Source organism: Capra hircus, chromosome 13 (assembly GCF_001704415.2).
Source record: "Capra hircus breed San Clemente chromosome 13, ASM170441v1, whole genome shotgun sequence".
In the NCBI taxonomy this organism is placed as follows: domain Eukaryota; kingdom Metazoa; phylum Chordata; class Mammalia; order Artiodactyla; family Bovidae; genus Capra; species Capra hircus.
The window spans coordinates 34,592,765-34,599,102 of NC_030820.1; positions in this window are offsets into that span (position 1 = coordinate 34,592,765).

The window sequence follows — 6,338 nt, forward strand, 5'->3', positions numbered from 1 at the left end:
TTTGGACTCTGTGGGAGAGGGGGAGGGTGGGATGATTTGGGAGAATGGCATTGAAACATGTATGATATCATATAAGAAACGAAATCGCCAGTCCAGGTTCAATGCAGAATACAGGATGCTTGGGGCTGGAGCACTAGGATGACCCAGAGGGACGGGATGGGGAGGGAGGTGGGAGGGGGGTTCAGGATTGGGAACACGTGTACACTCGTGGCAGATTCATGTTGATCTATGGCAAAACCAATACAATATTGTAGAGTAATTAGCCTCCAATTAAAATAAATAAATTAAAAAAAATTAGTGGAGTTTATAAAGAGAATATATTCTGAGGTTACAGAAGAAGCCAGTGCTTTCTATTAATTAGAATTTTTAACCAGTATCTATTTTGTATACCTCATAGTTAGAATGACCTTAAAGCTCTGTAAAATTCCAAGGTAACTTTAGAATTACAATAAATAAACACATATAACTTAGTATTAATTTACTGTAAAATGGACTTTCTTGCCTCCTATTCCTTTGAAAACTGACAGCTGTTTACATGGGTACACAAAAGAAGGAAAACATTGGGTTGGGAAACTAGCTAGTAGATCATTAAATTAGAAGAGAGGTAATGACATAAACTAAGCTGATCATAACAGAAATAAAGTTAATAAAAGAAACTGCAAAAAAAGAAAGGGTCCAAAGGATCTGAGTTTGAGCTATGGTGGTAGAGAACAATGGTACCAACAACAGAAATAAGAAAATAATGAAGCTAGCCAATTTTAAGGAAGAAAATAATTTTAATTTAAAACAGGTCAAATTGGAGGTAAAGCACAAAGTCCAGCACACCAACCATGATAAAGTTTTAGAGGTGGGACTAAAATAATGATTTGATAGTCCTATAGCCAGACGTGAGCACGAAACTCTGGAAATCAGTGATATATGGAAAAAATATATTTATTCGAACCCATCTTATCACTTAATAACAGGTAAGTGAAGTGCCACTGCTCATTGTTATTCTTAGTCATCACTTCTTTAGCAAAGAAACCAAAATATAAAAATATTTTGATCAAATAAAAATATAAAATATGCAAGAAATGCTGTCTCTTTTTAAAAATTCAGTGATATAAAGCTGAAGGAGACCACTCAGTCCTGGTACCCAAGCTTTATAACCAGTAATGCCAAGAAATGAAGCAGGGAAACTTCAAAGATGCTTACTGCAGGTTTAACCAGAGAACCTGGGGAGAGGGAACATTTTCACATAAATCATACACAAACAACCCTTCTAAAATCACCAAATTAACTGCTAAAAAAGAAAAGGAAGGGGAAACTTGTGCCAGTTTTATACTGATATGTGTATCTGTAAGTAAGTTAAGTCACTCAGTCGTGTCCGACTCTTTGCGACCCCATGGACTGTAGCCTACCAGGCTCCTCCCTCCATGGGATTCTCTAGGCAACAGTACTGGAGTGGGTTGCCATTTCCTTCTCCAGGGGATCTTCCCAACCCAGGGATCGAACCCGGGTCTCCCGCATTCCAGGCAGACACTTTAACCTCTGAGCCACCAGTAGAACTGTAACACACATTTTGAAAGTCTCTCAGTAGTGTCTGACTCTTTGCGATCCCATGGACCATACAGTCCATGGAATTCTCCAGGCCAGAATACTGGAGTGGGTAGCCTTTCCCCTTCTCCAGGGGATCTTCCCAACTCAGGGATTGAACCCAGGTCTCCTGCATTTTGGGTGGATTATTTACCAGCTGAGTCACAAGGGAAGCCCAAGAATACTGGAGTGTAGTCTATCCCTTCTCCAGGGGATCTTCCTGACCCAGGAATTGAACCAAGATCTCCTGCATTGCAGGTAGATTCTTTACCAATTGAGCTATGAGGAAAGCCCTTTAGCCGTTCCCTTCCCCAGGGGATCATCCCAACCCAGGGATCAAACCACGTCTCCTGCATTGCAAGGTGGATTCTTTACATATGTTACATGGAATGAAAAAAAAATCAGTTTTTAAATTTAGAAATTCATTGTAAAGCATCAGCCAGCTTCATAATCTATCTTTTACCCAGTTTTTGAGATAAAAAGATGATATTAATGTTATTTCATACACTCTCCAAGTCCATGTGTAAGTTAAGTGAAGAGTAATTAAAATCCTCATCATTAAGCTACATTAACCTAAGCCAAGTAACTGAACTGTGCAATAGGATGTTTCAAAATGGATGACTTCCACTGTACCTGACACGTTAATGAATTCTGGTGGCACAGAATATAACACTGGTTTAATTTGTAATCTTTCATTAATTTGCTCCATTTTATTTCACAGCATCCATTACAGCAAGTTTTCACTGTGTCATACTTCAAAACACACCCAGAAAAGATAATTTATAACTTATATTTTTCATTAATTTAGACTTGGTCTATTCCAAATTAAGTATTTTACCATACTACGTATTCTTCACGGTGTAACAATTACTGTTTCAGGTCCCATCTTTCCAATACTCTTTTAAAAATATCTTGGCACCATATCCTAAAAGATTAGAAATTTTGCTGTGGAAAAAAAAAGTTTAAATATATTCATCTACTGTCTTTAGTCTAGTTTTGACTCCACTGAGTACTTAAAGATGGGGGAATACACATACACACAGATAACATAAGGGATCACATTTAAAATATAGTGTATTTTAAAAATAATTTGTGTTGATTTATATATCCTGTGTCATAGATATTTCAGTTTAAAGATTCCATCTAAAATAGACATTTTCTGGGAGTTGCTCCATGGGAATTCCAGAGGAACACTGTAATGTTTATACTCATTGGAGTATGTATCCACAAGTAATTGAGCTCAGCATGGAAACTAAAATAAGCCTTTCAAGTATTTAAAATAAATTTTCCAACATCATCCCAAGGTGAAAAGTGATTTCTGGTCATGTTTTCATTCCTTCCCAAGTATATACTGCAAAGAATTTCTCATTAGTAAGGCTTTACATAAAATCATATGTCATGACCTGATGATATTTCCTGGTGATAGCTTTAAACCACTTAGTCTTCACTTTCTTGTGAAATACTCTTGCTATGTATGTGTATGAGAGTCAGCTTCTGGACCTGTGTGAAAAATTTAACAACCAAATTTTATCTAACTTAATAACGGGACCTAAGGTACTCAAATTTGCTAAGAAAAAAGGAGCGGCACTTGAGAACTATACTTATTAACAGATTAATCACCTAAAAAAGCAACTGATTAATGTTTATTTCTCTCATACACAAAAACCTTCAATGCTTTACCACTGAAAATATACTCAACCTTCTAACTTGCCACAGGCTGTCCTTCACAATCTCGCTAAACCTTGACTCTCAGCATCATAGCAAAAACTCTACCCCACCTGTCTGGACTGCCCCTTCTCCAAACATACTTTCATCTCCCTGACACCTATTCACACTGTCTTCTGCTCCCAGAACGATAATCCTGATGCCCCTCCTCTGGTCGACGGAGATTATGGTCCCTTCAAAGCCTACCCTGTCCTACTTGATGAAACCTTCTCTGATCATCTCTGGCAGTAAAGATTTCTTCCCTGCTACACTATTTTGAATACTCTACTCCTACAGTGTTTCCTGAAGGGGCTGAACTGAGAGCAAAGACAAGCTCCTCACCACCTAACACCAACCTCTGGAGGGTGGACAAAGAGAGCTGCTGCCTGGACCAGCCACGGCTGCTTGGCGGCTCGTCTGCTGGTTTTGCAGCAGGTGTTCACTGTGCAGGTGTTAACTCATACATGTAAATGTTGCATTTTCCTACTGTCGGCAGCAGCAGGCTGTAGGGAAGTGAATAGAGCTGTACTTCTAAGGCCAAGGAATTTCTAGGAAACTGAGGTGACTTAAGAGTCTAATTCTGTTCTAAACCTAGAGCAAAACAAAGAGGTAACCACTAAACGAGAGCAGGAAGAAAGTCCAACTTCAACTGTCTTATTCTCTCTTCTCTATGATGACTGGAGGTTGTGAAGGAGACAGATCATATGTTGTTTTCCTAGACTGCTTGGTCAATTCTCTAATTTCCTAAAAATGGGTAATAACTCAGGAATCAGACTAGTGGGCTATAAAATCAGGAATGATGTACACTGAAAGCAATGTGATCCAGGTAAGCTCCTATCAAATTACTTTCACATAGAGAATAAAACCCACTGTTCATGAGAGCTAGTGACTAAAAGCCTCATAACAGCTAGAAAAGAAAAACTTTAAAAATTTTTCTTTACCGTTCGTTATTGCTGCAATTAGTTTAAGAAATGACAAATAACTACTCATTATCCCTGATTATTAAAAACTATTTTTTAAAACTTTGGAAAGTGATGCAATGAACTTATTAGCATCAATGGTAGCTCAAATAACAAAGAATATGCCTGCAATGTGGGAGACCTGGGTTTGATCCCTGGGTTGGGAAGATTCCCTGGAGAACAGAATGGCCCACTCCAGTATTCTTGCCTGGAGAATCCCATGGACGAGGAACCTGACAGGCTACAATCCATGGGGTCACAAAGGGTTAGACACAACTAAACGACTAACACACACACAATGAACTTCGGAGAAAACACAAAGTTGTTTGTAGTCCTTATGCTATTAACTAGAATGAAAACTTCATGTAAAAGACTGATGTAGATTAAAACTCATCCCGTAAGTAAACCTCATTCTGAAAAGTAAAACAGACCTAGGGCGTCAAAGTTATTCTATAAACTATAAAAACAAAAAGAAATGCTAACACATATATACATTAACGCTTTATGTGCTTTAAATGACCATTTTAGACTTAACACCAACCTAAAAAAGAAAAATGTCCAATTAAATATTTATGAATGCAAAAAAAAATCTTTTCATTTAAAAACTCTTAAATATTTATGCTTTTTAAACCTCTTTCTAACTCTCAGCACACATTTCCAGTCTAACATAACTAACCTAATTTAAAAAACAAATGCAAAATTCCCTGGCAGTCCAGTGGTTAGGACACAGTGCTTTCACTGCTGGGGCCCAGGTTCCATCCCTGGTTGGGGAACTAAGATCCCAGAAGCTGTGCTGCATGCAGCCAAAAAAAAAAAAAAAGGAAAGAAAAACAGCTTTTAGTTTAAGGACTCCACTTGTATAGAACACTGACGCCTGCCTGTTGGTTTCAGATGTGAAAGTGAACCGCCTAGCCACATGGGCACAGAACTTACCTACTTCACGACAGTTCTATTAGTGAGCTTCCCATAAGACCTCAAGCAGGGCTCATAGTTTCTGACCTAAAATTTAGATGGGAAACTATTTTGAAAACCAGTACAATCTCTAAATCCGAGTTCTGAGTAGCATGAATAATGACTATCTACCACCAACATTACAAATAGGGTACTACATGCCAGGCCTGCCTGTGGCCCTGCACTTTCCCGTGGGCCTAGCTAATCTCCACAGCCACTGCAAGGGAGGCGCTGCCATCACCCCCATTTTACAGATGAGATCCAAAGAGACAGTGATTCACCACGACGTCAGTCTGGCTCAAGTTTGTGTTTTCCGACACTATACTATTGGCTTCATAAACTGACAGTCACTCTATAGGGACTATAAAGGAAATTATACTTCAATCCTCAGACAAAGCAATGGCACCCCACTCCAGTACTCTTGCCTGGAAAATCCCACGGACGGAGGAGCCTGGTGGGCTGCAGTCTATGGGGTCGCTAAGAGTCAGACACAACTGAGTGACTTCACTTTCACTTTTCACTTTCATGCACTGGAGAAGGAAATGGCAACCCACTCCAATGTTCTTGCCTGGAGAATCCCAGGGACGGGGGAGCCTGGTAGGCTGCCATCTATGGGGTCACACAGAGTCGGACACAACTGAAGTGACTTAGCAGCAGCAGCATACTTCAATACTATCTATTTCCTACAGGGAGAAAGGAATTTTGAAACGAGATTGAAGGAATATTGGACTATCACATACTAGTAGAAAAAGGATTTTATTTTTGAAGACAGAAAAACTAATTAATATTTTTAAGTACAGAGTACCAATATTTTTATATAGCTTAGAATATCTAGAATGTACTAACTGAAATATCTATATTCATCTCTTTCAAAAATATGAACGTTTTTGGAAATCCATACCAATCTGTTTATATTTATATGTGAAAGAATACTTGGAAGAATACAAAACTAAAGAGTACTATCAAATTTCTCAACTTTATTGTATTCATTGCCTATGTATATACATACCTAGGGAGAAGGCAACAGCACCCCACTCCAGTACTCTTGCCTGGAAAATCCCATGGATAGAGGAGCCTGGTAGGCTGCAGTCCAGGGGGTCGCTAAGAGTCGGGCACAACTTCATTTTCACTTTTCACTTTCATGCACTG